At 36.5% G+C, this 17,086-nt stretch overlaps 1 protein-coding gene across 1 annotated transcript in view; it reads left to right on the top strand.

Annotated features, from left to right (window-relative positions):
- The window catches only part of LOC134665084 (alpha-L-fucosidase), a 161,829-nt gene extending 145,231 nt beyond the window's left edge, over positions 1-16,598 (top strand). Inside the window, exon 8 of the mRNA XM_063521894.1 lies at positions 16,584-16,598. The gene's annotated coding sequence lies outside the window, so the exon portion shown is untranslated. The remainder of the gene's footprint in view (positions 1-16,583) is intronic.
- The last annotated feature ends 488 nt before the right edge of the window (positions 16,599-17,086 follow it).

Raw genomic sequence — 17,086 nt, forward strand, 5'->3', positions numbered from 1 at the left:
AGGTTTAGCAGAGTAAACTTCTCAACATTTCCAAATAAGAGCTTGCCGTTCAGTGCTTCACGGGGTTTTTCGGAAACGACCATCAGAAAAAAATTCATTACTAATTTAATAAGTCCTTTTTCTAATATTTACAACGATATTTAAAAAGATAAGAAGACGCTTTTACTGGAACAAGTACTCATTGTTTCTAATAATGAGCACAAAGTCCTGAATTTCGTCGACTAGTATCATCAATTTTGCATTATTTCGACTTTTCTTGTAAGAGCGCTCTTAAGTACACATCATCAATAATTTTCTACAATTTCTTGTCGGACTAGTCGCTTAAATATGAACAAAGTCAAACAAATAAAGAGAACAAGACGTAAATAGCAATGTGTATGAAGGTCGATCGATATGAAACAGAAGTTGAAACCTAACGCCGTAAAATAACCGGGATAAAGCGGTATCAATAGTTTGCTAAGTAAATACAGGGTGGGTAGTAAAACTCGTAAATTTATGCTCGTTTTAAACATGTCATATTGGAAATGTTCTTATAGCAAAGCATATTTTTCTATTTGATGTAACCTATTGTATTGATCGCTCTATCTCGTCGATGCTACCATTTGGAAGTGTACCACTATGTGTAGGTACCACTTGTAGAAGATTCTATGACAGAGACGAGACGAGACCGATAACTTTACCGTAATTTAAGTAAATGGGTAATAATTCTAAAACTCATTACTCATATAATCATACGTGCCAATTTGAGTTTTAGTTACTTGATCTGTTTCCCATATGATCATATCTGTCAGTGTTAATAGTAACGTTTTTGGTTGAAGAAATGTCAGTTTTGACACTGACAGTTCAATATCATATGGGAAACAGATGGAATAACTAAAACTAGAATTGGCCTGATAGTTCAATTTATAGTGTGATCGCTGAAACGAGAAACATGCATGTCTTTAACATTTTTCTTATTTTAATTAATGTAGATATGCTCACTCAATACCACCAAGTACCGTTTGATCATCCCTCGAACGTTTAAAACGCCTTTTCTATTAGAGTCAGACCTAGAATAGTCTGCAGCGGATTTATAGCCCACGCAGTGAAAGTTTTATTTTAAACGTCAAACTTCTATGACGTCAAACATTATGACGTATACATGACACTTGCACTGCGTGGGCTATCAAATACGCTGCAGACTTTTTTTGGTCCGACTCTAGACTTTTTTAAAATTTAAAATATAGATTTTTTTACTCATATCATACTTAATTGTATAAATGCATAATATTATCCGTTTTCTTTTACTATTTACCTTCCCATAATATACTGGAGTAATTTTTAGAAAGCAACATTATGTCCAGACATTTTATAAACCCCTCCTGTATATACCAAGAAATAAAAAGAATCTCTCTTAATAATAACAGTTAAGATAATACGCGTATGAGATCCAGAAACAGTAGTTTCCTTCTTCTTTGGTTATTGTTCAATAACGTTAAATCGAGTTGTATAGGAGCAAACTGGGTTACTAACTTCTGCAAGTCGCTGCTGCTTCCAGCAAAATTGATATCTTACTACATTTTTGCGATAGTTTCAACTGATTACATAGTTGTTTATTGTTTAGCTGGACACTCGAGAGGAATGGAAACTGGTCACTGTGTTTGGGCATTTAAATGTTAAGCCTCTTTTAAATTTTAAGTGTAATGCGATTTATTACTACTTAGATAGAATAATCCATTTTAGGATTTTTAAAATTTTTCCAGTATTAGTTAGGGTTCCGTACCCAAAGGGTAAAAACGGAACCCTATCACTATGACTCCGCTGTCCGTCTGTCCGTCCGTCTGTCTGTCACCAGGCTGTAACTCAAGAACCGTGATAGCTAGAAAATTGATTTTTTCACAAATGATGTATTCTGTTGCCGCTATAACAAGAAATACTAAAAATAAAACATGTTAATGTGGGGCTCCCAACACCACGCGTTATTTTTTTGCCGTTTTCTGCAAGTCCGACTTGCACTTGGCCGGTTTTAAAATTATTGTAGTATTTATTTACCTTGCCAGATCATAAAATAACCATATACCATAAAGTCTAAGTGATAATAGAATAAAATAACCATTACTGAGAACATCTAAGTGCTGGTACAAATAACACTAGCTTGCTGCGATTAAGATTCTTTGTTCAGACAGCCGGTGAGTTCGTTGATATTTGAGTCAATTTAACCGTCTTTCACTCTCACTCAATCGTGTTTGAATGTTTCAAAAGTTTGGGACTATTTGGTTAATGACGGCTGTGTCTAATTGATAGTAAAAAAGTAATGAAGCATAAATCTTAAATGCGTAACACTAAAGTTTGCGTAACGTGGACATAACATAACACTTTACACACATCAAAAGAACACAATAATAACATTTTTCCGGATGCATCCTGAATTCCGGAATTTCCTTTGACAGCCCAAGGACCTTTTTGGAATTAATCCGGTTCCCGTAAGATATTTTTGACTTACTTACTGTTAAATAGATCCCACCAAAAACATAAATGTAAAAAAGGAGAGCCAAGTTCAATACAAAAATTATGCTTGGCTGTGGGGCTCGCCGCAAAAAGAATGGAGATCTAAATGAGTGCCACTGCGAAGTTCTATACAAAATCCAAATATGTATTTATAGGAACAAAATAACATTATAAACAAGTATCAAACTCTATTTCCTTGCTTTATTGGATACCTATAACAATTGCTGTTATTTAAAAAAATGTGAGATCTTAAAGTAGGTTAGATTTGACTTGGCCAGTTTTCATTACATCAATCATTTTATATATATTGTAATTCTGATAAAATCTGGCCAAGCCAAATCTAACCTACTTTAAGACCTCACATTTTTTTAAATAACAGCAATTGTTATAGGTATCCAATAAAGCAAAGAAATAGAGTTTAATACTTGTTTATAATGTTATTTTGTTCCTATAAATACATATTTGGATTTTGTATAGAACTTGGCAGTGGCACTCATTTAGATCTCCATTCTTTTTGCGGCGAGCCCCACAGCCAAGCATAATTTTTGTATTGAACTTGGCTCTCCTTTTTTACATTTATGTTTTTGGTGGGATATCAATACTTTTTGTAAAGAAAACTAGGCAGGTATTGAGATTTAATGTTTTTTCTTGTGTTTCCGCTGTATGGTTTTTACTTCTGTTCTTTGTATAATTATGTGGTGCCGCGCGCCGCCGACGACACACCGTTGGCCGGTTGTTTAGAGCGTATTACAAGTTTTTTGTATGGGGACACCACTTATTTTTTGACTAAACTTTATTTTAATATATTGGAGTAGTTTCAAATATCTGCTTGTAACGGTTCCAACGCTACAATAAAAAAATATTTTTTTTGTATGGGGACCCCCCCTATTTTTTAACTTTTTTTTAATTTTAGATTTTTTCCTACGCTTACACACAATAACCGAGCTGGATTCCAAATTTTATCCTTCTAGGTCATCTGGAAGTAGGTTAGGTTTAGGTACTTATATGTCAGTCCCAATAAAAAATGGTTTTTTTTGTATGGGGACCCCCCCTATTTTTAAACTTTATTTTAATTTTAGATTTTTTCCTACGGTTACACACAATAACCGAGCTGGATTCCAAATTTCATCCTTCTAGGTCATCTGGAAGTAGGTTAGGTTTAGGTACTTATATGTCAGTCCCAATAAAAAATGGTTTTTTTGTATGGGGACCCCCCCTATTTTTTAACTTTATTTTATTTTTAGATTTTTTCCTACGGTTACACACAATAACCAAGCTGGATTCCAAATTTCATCCTTCTAGGTCATCTGGAAGTAGGTTAGGTTTAGGTACTATAAGTCATAAGTCAGTCTTAAAATTTACGACTTTTTGACCTTCATATCTTTATAACCGTTTGAGCTGGCTTCATGAAATTTGGGCTTCTAGATATCCTTATGGATATAATTAAACACACGTAGTTTTATGTGTTTACGTCAAAGATCTTTTGAGTTATAGAAGGGTCAAAAGTGGCACCAAGTGGTTCGTGTAATATTACACTCGGCGCTGGCTAGCCAGTTCCTTTGCTTGAACTTGGCTTGACACGCTGCCGCGTGTCTAGATAATTACAGTCCTTAGATAAGTTTCAAGAAATTAATTGATGTTACTCCAAGATCGGGCCGGCGGCTGATACCTATTCAATACTAATCTCGACGTATTAGGTCCTCGAAACTTTTTTTTGCTAAAATCAGGCTTTAAGAAAGCTCTACCAACGACCAACTTTTTATCTGCGCTTAGAAGATTTGTAAACGTGTACATACACGTGTGTGTGTGTGTATGTCGTGTACGTGTGTGTGTTTGACGTACACGTCAAGTTCCATGAGCGGCATGTAGATTTAAAACACATCACATTTAAGTGGCGTTTATCTTCTTAACATATGTTAAGAAGATAAACGTCACTTAAGTGTGTTTTATCATATGATAAAATGAAACCCTTAACGTGTATCTAACTGAGGAAGATGCGCTACTCATCTCCACGATTTATCTCAGTCCGTATTTATTCCATTTATTATTTACGGACACCGAGAATACGTTCCTCAAATATGTCACGAGCACACAAATCCAAAGTTGCCCTAAATAATGTGTGCATTTCGTGGAATTGTCACACGTTGCTGGCTTAACACGTGCTAGACAAAGACATACTGCCGTATTCGAATTTCAAGATATTCACAAGAGACGACACGTTCTAGATCCATTCTAGACACGTTATAGTTTAGATATCAACTAGTTCTCTTTTGCAGCGCAACTCGAGCAACCAATGTCACTTTTACGTTAGATAGAGTAAGATATTTATTAGATGTGAATTGGATCTCTAAGTCATATCCTGTGGAAATCGTTCAAGAGTATCTCCAGAATCGCGTCATCAAATGTCATTTGACAGGTTAGATCTTAAACATATCGTTACCGTATCTTGGTGATGTCTAAAAGATGTCTAATAGATATCTATTTCATAATCCGAATCAGGCCCATAGCTAGCACACGGCCTCCAGCACCTCGCTAACTTACCTGGCATTCCTGTTTAACTTTTTGGCACTTTCGACTAACACAAATATTCTGAAGAAACAGTCGAGTGAAATGGCGCTGACATTTCTAGCTGTTAGAAATTTTCAACGTGTGACTTAGAGTTGTTTGTTAAGATTTTACGGGTTGCGTGTAACAGTTTTGCAGTTTTGTAGTTTTCTCGGGGCAAAAATAACAAATGAAAAAGTCACAGTGCCTAAATAATCAGCCAGTTTTAAACCACATTGACCGGATAGTAGAGATAGAGCTTTAATATTTAAATTTTCTGTAATTGTTTATTAGGGAGGAGAAAAAGTAAACTTTCACTATGTACATCGCCTAAGTTTTGTAATAAAGAAGAGTTTTATAGAAAACAAAAATACGATTATGTATAGTTTCCACCTCATAATTTAGGTACCTAAATATTTTATATGAAGTTGTGGCAAGTAGACATAGTCTGCAGATACATAAATCCAAGACAATTCTTATGTAATTTATACATAGCATTGACGGAAGATGATTAAATTTCAGAAGAATAAAATAATCGATAAATCGTAAAATATCACTTTAAAAAAATACGTAACGCTAACGATCAGTTCCGTCTAATACAATATTCATTACCGCTCCCCGTCGATTAGTCTTTGATCAGTGCGTAATACCGGGCTATTATATCGAGGATCCTCACAAGGGCCTAAAAACGTGCTATGACAAAGAGTGTCGGGGCCTCGCCTCGGAGGGCCTCGGCCGGCCTCGCCCCGCGAAGGGCCCTCGGCTTTTGTTCGAGTTGCAACAATGCCTCTGTAAGGGCACTTGAGCGCACTTCAATCCGATGTGATATTCGCTGCTGGATTAGGGTTTCCAAGTAATTGTATGTTAAAAAGTGCCTTTGTCTCTGTCCATAAATTGTAGCATTTCTTAAAATAGGAGCGCTAAGTAGTTGTTAATGTATTCTGGGAAGGCGATACGCCTGCAACTGAAGGAGCCGCATCTCCTCTTGCTGATCTAAGTTTCAAGGAATACTCACTTTTCTTGTTTATTAACATTTGCAAGATCTTAGTCTTTAGATGGAGAAAAAATATTGTCAAAATATATGAAAAACATTAAACAGGCTACAGACCTAATATAAATTTTGTTCTTAAATATTCGTTTTTGTATTATATTTATTTCCGGAATGGAGGTTAACAAAGGTGTACAATAACATATAAAACATATTTTAGTTTCACCATACCATTTTGCTCTCCCTGGCAACGGGAGTGCACTTATTTTTTGGTCAAAGCACGAAGAGTTAAACAAAAACCATTTTTCTATGGCAAAAACTATGCCCCCTTGTAAAACAAATAACTATGTATTAACAATCAAGTCTGAAGCCTAATAATCTTCGATTACGTATGTATATAAAGTCCATACAAAAGCCGAAAGCAAAAGTGCGTAAGTAGAGTTTCAGTAAACGCCGGAACTAAGAGCACTCAGCATTGTTACAGTTTCCATGCTTCAACAAAATGCCATCTCTTGCTATCAAATAAACGGAACATACGATCTTCTGTAGATAGAATGAAGAGTTGTATAACAATGGCAAGGAAGCCGTCTCGTTCGCTCGCATTCAACAAATTAGACTTATTATAATTGTGGATGCAAACTTGTTATTATTACGCAGTTGACAGAGAGTCTTTCCGGCGAAGTTGCCCTAATCCTCTGTTGTTTGACACGGCTGTGTGTGTATGCTAATGAAAACGCAACAGGGAAGCAACAATGCTTATTTATGAGAAATTATAATTTATAGGTTTATAAAATGATGCGTAACAATTGTTAATAAATTAATTGTTAATTTTCATAACAAACCAAATAAATTAGAGGAGAGAGGTAAGTAATAAAGCAACCATTGGTGTATGAAAAAGGAGGAAACAGGTCTAACGATACTAAAAAGCAAGTGTTTCATTACTATCCAAAAATAGGGCCATAGTTAATTTACCACATTAAATCCTGTAGGCAGTTTTTTTACATTTAACATAAAAAGCTTAATCTATACCAATCAGGATAAAAACTCCGGGGTTTACGTGGATTCAAACTGGCTTGAATAAATTGCGAATTTTATAGAAGTCATCTCGCAAAATGTTTCCAAAATCATAGCGCACAATAAAAGTTTTATTGGCTCGGTATTGTCTCGCGGGAGCTCGGCTCCGCTTGGGGCCCACCCGCACTTTATTTTCATTGATTAAACTGTTTGTTTAATTGAACATTTCGTTTAAAATCGAATGGGTTTGTTTGCAGTTACGATGACCTTTTCCAGCGTAGATATAAAGCATCATACATATTAATAACATTTTATGTTGAATACAAAATATATGTTGAACATGAAATAGTAAGTTTTTTGGCTAAGTCAGGTAGCGTAGTTTAACTTTACTGATGAATTAATAGAAACTTTTCAAGTTTAAAACGTACTTAAGCGTAATTTTAGAATGCGTTGTATTGTCATCGACGGCCAAGTCTTTTGATATTAAAAATGTACCACCAAACGAAAAAGATTGACGACGCGACGGTGCGAATCGTAAGTAAAAAACCCATGTAGGTACAACATTTTCAGGCTGCGAAGTATTGATGCATTATGTGGCCAGTTAGTACTTCAATTTGTCCTTTACATATGTCTATAAAGTTTGTTTGACACAGCAACGTCTTTGTTAATATGTAAAAACTTGTAACTTTGGCTTTGACAAAAATAAATGAAATTTGGAAATAATGTGTTTGATGAAAAAGATAGTTTCAGTATACCAGTGATGATCCCTATATAGGTAGAGTTTTGTACAAACTAAGTAACTAATAGTCAACCTAAGCCCTCTTAATCCGTGGAGCGCCCTAGTATCACACGTGTGATACTAACTTAATTTGGGTCGTAGCGACTCAGTATCAGACGTGTGTTACTACAGATCAATATGGGTCAAATTGCTTTGCATCAATTTTTTATATGATGGTCGTTCGACGGGTTAAACATGCAACCAGAGGGCCTACCGCGAACGACTTTCGACGTGTTTCCTCCCTGTCACACTTACGTACGAATTTACAAGTGCGACAGAGATGCAACACGTTGAACGTGCTTCGCGGTAGGCCCTCAGGAAGTCGCTTAGATGACGAGTCGTTAGATAGATCTAAGTAGAACGCACCCAGCGGCGTGGGCGCGACTGCGAGCGGAGCGGAAAGCGGAAGCGAGTTGACATGACGTCCAGCAACTCCGCCGGACGGGAAGTTGTGTAATTTTTACAAACGTGAAACTTCGGCGTGACACCTTGCTTGCGTGACTTGTTTCTCGATACTTTGCAATCGATTACCAAAAAAGAAACGTCCTCAATTCGACTTTTGCTAACTCGGAATTCTGTAATTCAGAAATCGGTATATATTTTTGACCCTTTAGTCGAAAATCTTAGGAGTCAGGAACTTTTGAAATGTTCGCTATTTTATTTTGCTCCGCCATTCTTTATAAAAAAAAATATCAAAAAAGTCAAATCAAGAGGCATAGCTGTGGTTAATATCCATAGAGGAAAGTCGGGACTAAGTTATATGGAGAAGCGATCGTCCACTTTTCTCTTAAATAAAAGGAGCGTTATTAGATTTCATCGAAGAGTCTAATATTTCTATTATATTAGTCGGTTTTTATTAACTATGCAGTATGTACTGCCCATAGGAAATAGTATGGAACGCTCATTTGTTTCGTGCATAAAAATGGTGTAGTACTTTATAACTAGCTTAATCATATTTATTTATTTAATCTTTTATTTCAGTAACATCACATTACATTACAAATGCTATTTTCTAGCAGTGTACCATGTCGTCAAACAATATTAGCCCGATTCGACCATTAAGATTTATATTAAGATATGGATTAGATATATCAGTGTCAAAAGTGACGTTTCTTCAAACACTGACATATCTAATCCATATCGTATCTAGCCGTAATATTTGACGTAGGTATCTTAAAGTTCTATCGGGCCGTATATTACAGTGGGGGTAGAGTAGTTAAAACAAAGACGAGGTACATTTCGTCTGGATTAAATCGGTTCCATAAATATTTAATTTAGTAACCATTTTGATAAATTGAAATTTCTTATACAGACACTTTACGTGAGTGTTGAATGGATAAGTCGGGCTTCAAAGTGCTCGTATTACTTACGAATATAGTATACATAAGAACGTTCCCGAGGATGCAATGAAATGTCGACCAGCCGTCTGTTTTTGATTCAGTGCGAAAAACATAACAAACAATTATTTACAATCTGACAAAAATCAACCTTTCCACAAACTTAGCAATGCTCGTGGATGCAATGTACTTTGGATAGGCGACGATATTCATACGTGTTTAAATACAAACTCAGATACACAGAAACATTCCACATAAACACACAAATAAATGTCCTTACCGGGATTGGAACCCAGAACCTCCTGCATTGCAGGTAAGGTCAGTGGCGGATTTGCAGTCTTTGCCGCCCTAGGCCCCAAGCCTTGTAGCCGCCCCTTTCTCAGCATCAGCACCCATCATATTGACTACATTTAGATCAGGCAACGAAAAGATATATTATAGAGGGAAATGCTTGGGACACATTTTTTTTTTACTTAGTAACTTTTTTGGACTCGTTAGGAGGTGAACATGTCAAAAGTATGGTTTGGTTTGAAGGTCACATTTTGTGACATGATCAGGAACATAGGTTTTACGAAAAAACTTATTCATTTTAAGTGACAGTTTTACCTATAACATTGACTTTTAATGTACCTACAAAAACATTCAAAAAATCTAAAAAAGAAACATAAGAAAAACATTTTTTTGCCTATTTTCTTGAATAACTGCTAAATTATTTATCCTAAAATTATAAAAAAATTATATTTGAGATTCTTACAATGAGCTCTTTGATTTGATATGTAACACGATGTAGTTTGAAAAACTTTATCTTTAAATTTTCTCATTTACCTCCCAAAAATGGCCTCCATATTTAAAATTCATTTATTTACGTTACACGTCCATCTTTGGGTCACAAACGTACATATGTGTGCCAAATTTCCATTTAATTGATCCATCAGTTTCGGAGAAAATAGGTTGTGACAGACGGACAACCAGACGCAGGAGTATAAAGGTTCCGTTTTTTCCTTTTGAGGTACGGAACCCTATAAACGGGGAACAAGGCGCGAAGGCGTCAACAATATGCGAATACGCCACACTCGCGTTCGCGGCTTTGCGCACAAATGTGGATAGGGCCCTCCAGATATCGTAAAAATTTTAGCTTGTAGCAAATTTAACCACCTTACCTTTTTTTGAGAATTCGTTGCCTGGCCTAATTTTGAGTTATTTTTTTGTTATCATCAGCGAATTTTTTGTCACAATTTGCCGCCCCTAATATCTCGCCGCCCTAGGCCCGGGCCTACTGTGCCTTGGTAGGGTTTAGGGTTAGGGGGTAGGGTTACTACCGACTAGGCTAGGAGGCCGGTAAATAATACTGTGAAGAGTCGGCAACGCTCATGTGACATTTTTGGAGTTGCAGTTTTGTTTGGTATTAGTGCCGTAGATACTTTCATTTGCCATCACTGGTTTTATAAGCTTTAATTAAAATATTACCCTCCCACATACGACTCTATCGAGTATTTTGTTGGCCGGACGTAGAGATGTGAATTCCCTAATGATTGGCTTGCCAGCCACCGGTGTAAAACGAAATCTAAAATGGTTTAATCCATTCCCTCCGTGGGAGAAAGAATATTGTTCAGTATATGGTCATCGTCATCATCCTATTATGTGTTGTTGACCATGATAATTGAATCTCAAACTTTTTAGGATTGATGCTTGGCAAAATAACTTTTATACCAAGTGAGATTTCCTACATATTCCAAGCAAAACTACTGTAACAGCTACAAAGTAACTTCATACAAATGCCATTTATAAGGAACTCGTTTTACTTTTGCAAAGTTGAACAAATTCAAACTAGTCGAAGTGCGTCATTTCAATACGGAGCCAGTGTGCCCCCCACCTTAATCTATGCGGCGGATCTTAGAAACAATCCCGCCAGATCTTTCCAACAACTGAATTGAATTCATTATTCGAAAGAAAACACAACATGACCAACTTCGAATTAAGTACTGCACTTTTAAATTGTTAGTAAAGTAGAACTGGAGAATTGCATCGATTTCTATATTTCTCTCAATAAAGGAGAATCTAAATTCATCGAATACAAATAAAACGAACTGTGAAAGTTCTACCGTGCAATTAAACCGCACTTTACTGCTACAATCCCTTCAGTTAAATAGAGAACTTTTAAAGGCGTGTCCTTTTGTCCCAGTTCCTTTATTTCTTGCTGGGAAATAATGTGGGTGCGAGCGATGTACCTGCACTGCATGCGACGTCCGACCTCAAATGGCGATGCATTTTGTTTCTTTTCGGAAAGAGGATTAACCGTATTTTGGAATCATTTGCATAGGTACGAGTACGCTTGAGTGCTGGACTCTTTTGTTTAAACGGTAAAATAAAATCATTGGAACGAAATGTGTTTACATAGATAGGAGATTAAACAACGCCTTGCCTTAGATAAAAAGACATCGCCTTGGGCGTTCCGTACCGTACGTTATGGAGTTTAGTTTTCCTGTCTGTAGGTTATTGCTGGATTTTCAATTACTGTCATTGCCAGAAACAACCCATTTTCGGGAAAAAAATAAGCTAATTCGTATTTATGGCTCTTTGTCTAAACTATGTCCGACTAATACGATAAGTTGTGAAAATGGACATTTAATAATTACTACATATTTTGAATAGTACGTAAAATTATTAGACGTTTTGACGTGATAACGTCTACGTCTTATAAATCGATGAACACCGGTTGCATGTATTACGACAAAGTGTCACGTTGCGGTCAAATCTCCATGGTAACGTCGTGGACAGATCTCCATGGTGACGTTACGGCCACGTATTTTCTTATGACGTTATCACGCAAAATTATCATCCGTAAACCGACTTTACAGACAACCATATTTTTTGTTACTCATCCTAAATCCATCTCTTTTGTCACATAAACTATAAGTAAAATTATTCAACACTGTCGCTCAAAAATAAGGTCCCAAACGGCAGTTTTTCTTCCACGAATACGGGTTGTTATCTGTGTATATTTAGACGCGGGTAGTAAGAGTGGGGCGAGATAGCAATCAAATAGATGTTGTTTCACTGCAGTCCTCGTATGCACACGTGCCGACAAGTGGTCTCGAAGTCTTGACACTTGCGCTTATATACTGCGATGTAGATTATGACAACGGACCAAGGCCGTTTGCAGGACAAGAGTATATTTTCACATGACATTCGTGTGCAATGTGACTTGGGACCAGATTCGGATTTTGAAATAGACATCTATTAGATATCTTTTAGACATCACCAATATACGATAACGATATGTTTAAGATCTAACCTGTCAAATTTTAAATTTGCGTGATTCTGGAGATACTCTTGAACGATTTCCACAGGATATGACTTAGAGATCCAATTCACATCTAATAATTATCTTACTCTATCCAACGTAAAAGTGACATTGGTTGCCCGAATTGCGCTGCAAAAGAGAACTAGTTGATATCTAAACTATAACGTATCTAGAATGGATCTAGTACATGTCGTCTCTTGTGAATATCTTGAAGTTCGAATACGGCAGTTGAACGTGTTTCAAAGGATGGTTACGATCGATCGCTACTCACGAAAAGTTTCTGTGCAATGTAAATTACAATATGAAGTCGTTTTCATTGTCTTAGTTCCCAACTTGTCTGAATAATGCAGGTTCTTTTTTAATTCTTCTAGTTGTTTTTCTTTAACTCTTCAAACAATAACACATATTAAAAATAACATACTACAAGGAAAAGCAAAGTACAAAGGCGAACTTAATCGGCTTAATCCCTTTGAGGGATTCCATTTAAACTTTGAGTAGATCAGTTAGTATAAAAGTTATATTTATGTAGGTAATTGCCGAAAATCCTACAGAACGGAACCAAAGTAAAAATTATTTGTATTTTTCATTCGATATCCTATTCATAACATGATTCATTTGCTGGGCTTGCATCGCAAATGAGAGCCCGATGACGAAGCGTTTTGTCCAACTATCCGTGGCGTAAATATTAAAATGCAACCGATACAGTTGATAATTTTATTCTATCGTTTCGAAATTTTCAACAAAATATGCAAAATCAGCGAACGTTACATTTTTCGAGCGAAATACAACGGTGAAAACCGATGTTTTGTGGAAGTGTAAATTATAAATTGGTTCAGTGGCAACGTTGCACCGCAATTCAGAGGTAACATTTGAAATCAGCGCTACAATTAAAATATTTTGAAATAAATTTAATTTGGGTCAGAAACTTATTTTAAAATCGTATTAAACGGTGTAAATTTCCACGATATGCGCGGGACGAGAGCAATGGGCCCATAGCGACATAAAATATTTCAGGTAATATCGCGGTCGCTGGCGACAAGCAATTGCGGTAGGTATTTGTGAAGAGATTGTTATAAATAATATTGCGTTTTGTGTTGCAGCCGCTTCTGTGTTTCCAAGGAAACTCACTAAATGCATTTCATAGTCGCTAACAATGTAATTTTTGTAGAGTCCGCAAATAATATCCTGGAACAAAAGAGGCGAGAAAAATGCAATTTTACGCGCTAAATCATATTTCCCTGCTTTTAAAAATAGTGCACACTGCCCTTTTATCTTTCTGATTTTACATTCCTTCTTATGCTTACCATAATAACTGTACTTATTTACCAGCTAATAGTAAACAAAGAAGAATAACAAACTATCAAAACTTCAGGTTCCATGTACATTTTTCACCTGAAGTATGTTTCTGCTGACGTAACGGTCATGAAACGTATTTTGGAAGAGCGATAAGGAAATGACACAAAGAAAACAAACTACAGTCCTCGGTCGAAAATTTGTCGAGGCGGGCGGAGGCGGGGACGGCAGCGGGCGCGGGCGCGGAAGCGGGCGAGATAGTAGCAAATGTCAAAGTTATCGAATCGATGTCAGCGATCGCTCGCAACGGATATCTATCGACTTTTACGACGTTATTGCAATCTTTCGACGCTTTTAGACATATTCCCGCTGCCAATAAATTGGCGAGTTCCTAGGTAAGCTGCATTTAATAAAGTATGTACGTTATGTTGTTCGCGGAGCTTTGTCGTAAAATTATTTTGTGACATTTACGATCGAGCAGTTTGCGCGAAATTGAATAATGGTGATCCCACCTCCGGAAAATTGTGCTCTCCATCTGCAGCAAGCTTTTACTTGGTGCAAAATAAATCTATATTTTTACTAGAGATGATTAGACTAATGATAAAAGTCTGCAGCGATTTTGATAGCCCACGCAGTGCAAGTGTTATTTATAAGTCACAATTTCGTAGCAGTTTTATGTTAAAAATAACACTTGCACTGCGTAGGCTATCAAAATCTCCGCAGACTTTTCTTTGTCTAACTCTAGTTACTTATTACATTGGTTATTTTATTTATGTAAGCAGTAAATATGAGTACACTAGGAAGTTATTCCTGGAAGCTAGACATGACAAATCGATAGGCATTGTAAATTCAGTCCAGATTAGAATTGTATGCCGCACGCGAGCGATTGACGTGTCATCATATTGTCTTTGAAAATGGCCTTCCAAGAAATGATTTCTATAGCCGGCCAGTAAACATTACAGCAGCGATTTGTCAAGGGAATGGATTTCAACAAAAGGGTCCCAATTTGAATGGCAACTTGTTGTACGGCCGTTTTAATTTCATAAGTCGTTTATCATAATCAAGGCGTCGGGGTGATTTCACAACCCATGTCAATGTCTCGCCGTCAGCGATGAAGGAAATGTCACATACCTGCTTGGCCAGATGTGTGGACAAGGCCCGGACAAATAATCCACACGCTCGATAAAACCAAACATACTTTCAGGAGTCAGCCCGCAGTGTGCGTTCATCCGCCGACTCGTGTGCCCGTTGAAACTCTTCAATATGGAGCGAAATCTTAGCAATCTTATGCGAATTACCCGTTTTGGGTGGTGTATCCTAATTAAAGAATATCTTGATTTTTTCGGATTGTATTGTAAATATCTTTGTGGTTCTTTGTGATTTGGTGTGTGGTTCTTTGTAGTCGAATCACTACACCATATAAAACAAAGTTACCCTCCGCGCCTGTCTGTTTGTTTGTATATGTATGTACGTGATAAATTCAAAAACTACTGAACGGATTTACATGTAGTTTCCTAACATCAAACAAAAGTAACAATAAATCTTAATACGTACAAATTGTACAATGTTACAAAATTTATACCTAATGCAATTTTCCAAAACCGAAAGCCGTCTCCTCTTATCCGAGCAGAAGACATTACGACAGATTCAGGTAGCTAAATAGTTCGCGCGGACCGATATCCCTAATCTAATATGCTCCGTCCGGGGTCCGGTGTCCGTGCCGGCTGCAATCTTCACTCTGCTGCGGTCACGGTGTCCTTTTCACCCACTATTACTTGGACATTTTGTCCAGTACTGACGCTACTTGACCAGTGGTCTATTTTTCGAACGATCGAAATTGTAGAAGAATTTTCGGAAGTGTAGAATATTTATTTGTATATAATTATTATTGAACTAAACTGTTAGAATCAGTTTACTGTGGATACAAAATACTAACATGGGCATTATGTTTTGAATGCACAATACATTTTTTAAATCGCATAGGTTTGGTTTTTAAGGTGCCGTAGGTTCAGAGAACTGAATTTAACAAAAATACCGTTTTTTCACGACTGCCCACAAAAAAGAGTGTATTGTTTTCAGCGTTCATGTTTGTATGTATATATTTATTTAGAACACAATTTAACTAACAATGTTCTGGATTCTCTTTAGTCACTTCATCGATTAGAATTCTGATAAAAAAATCACGAACCTATGTTTAAAACGCACTACAAAAATTGCACTCTTGTTTTTTTTTTCCCCATCGATAATTTAGTATGGTTTATGGTGGGTAACAAATAACCCGACCAAATTACGTAGGTTATGTTTGGTATGTTGTCAGGATACTTAAAACGTGTTTATAATTTCGTCGCATTACGTCTATAGTAAATATAATTTAATTTTAATTATAAAATACATTCTGCTAAAACTGAATAAACGCTGCAATTTGCTTAGTGAAAAATTATCTACTGTTTCACTAATTGCTACCCCGTACGGTTACCGCGCATTCGAAATGTTCTACGAGTAATCCTGTATTGGTTGAATTAAAATTAACCTTCCTAGCTGTATGTACTTATATACCTAAACTTGCACATGTAGGTGTGAATACATAGTTACTGGCGCATTGTAGTGTTCGAGCGAATTGAATTGAGAGGATTGGTCTAGAATAGAAACCTAGTTTAAGGAATAGCTACTTAGAAAGAATGGGTTTCTATTTGTTGAAAAGTAATGATACTTTTGAGAGTATTAGTGGCTGAAAATCTGTTCTCATGTTGAAAATTTAGAATGCCTCAAGGCATTAAGTCCGCCACTTGTACATTTTGTTATCGTGCAATAAAGTTTAAATAAATAAATAAAATTTAGAAAATATGTTTTATACAAAGCTTAGAAAAATGCTAGCTATATTTACTTATGCATCTAAAATACAGACTGGCTGCGAAACATTCCGACAACAATTGTAATCTGACTCGAGTGTCTGGTTTCAATTGACCGTGTCCGTCACTCCAAGTTGATACCGACTGTCAGAAAAATTCCGCAATGCTCAAAACAATTCTATTCCCGGAAACAGACCGACAATACTTTTGTTTTAAAAATAGCTATCAGAACCCGAAATCTAAGTACGGGTATACGTATACGTGTAACTGAAGAACTCTTTATTTCTTTAGCTTCACAGTCGATACTCGCCGGCTTTATTGCGAAACTTTCGGCAAGCATTCCTCTTTTATTACTCCAATTTTGTACGACTAAGCCTACGGAGCAGAGGGGCCGCGCGCGATCTTTATTATTTAGATTTCGATTGTTTGAGCTTACAAAAATACACGGTAACGCGTCATATATATTCAGCGTTTCCGATTCGGAATCAATTG

Source organism: Cydia fagiglandana, chromosome 6 (assembly GCF_963556715.1).
Source record: "Cydia fagiglandana chromosome 6, ilCydFagi1.1, whole genome shotgun sequence".
In the NCBI taxonomy this organism is placed as follows: domain Eukaryota; kingdom Metazoa; phylum Arthropoda; class Insecta; order Lepidoptera; family Tortricidae; genus Cydia; species Cydia fagiglandana.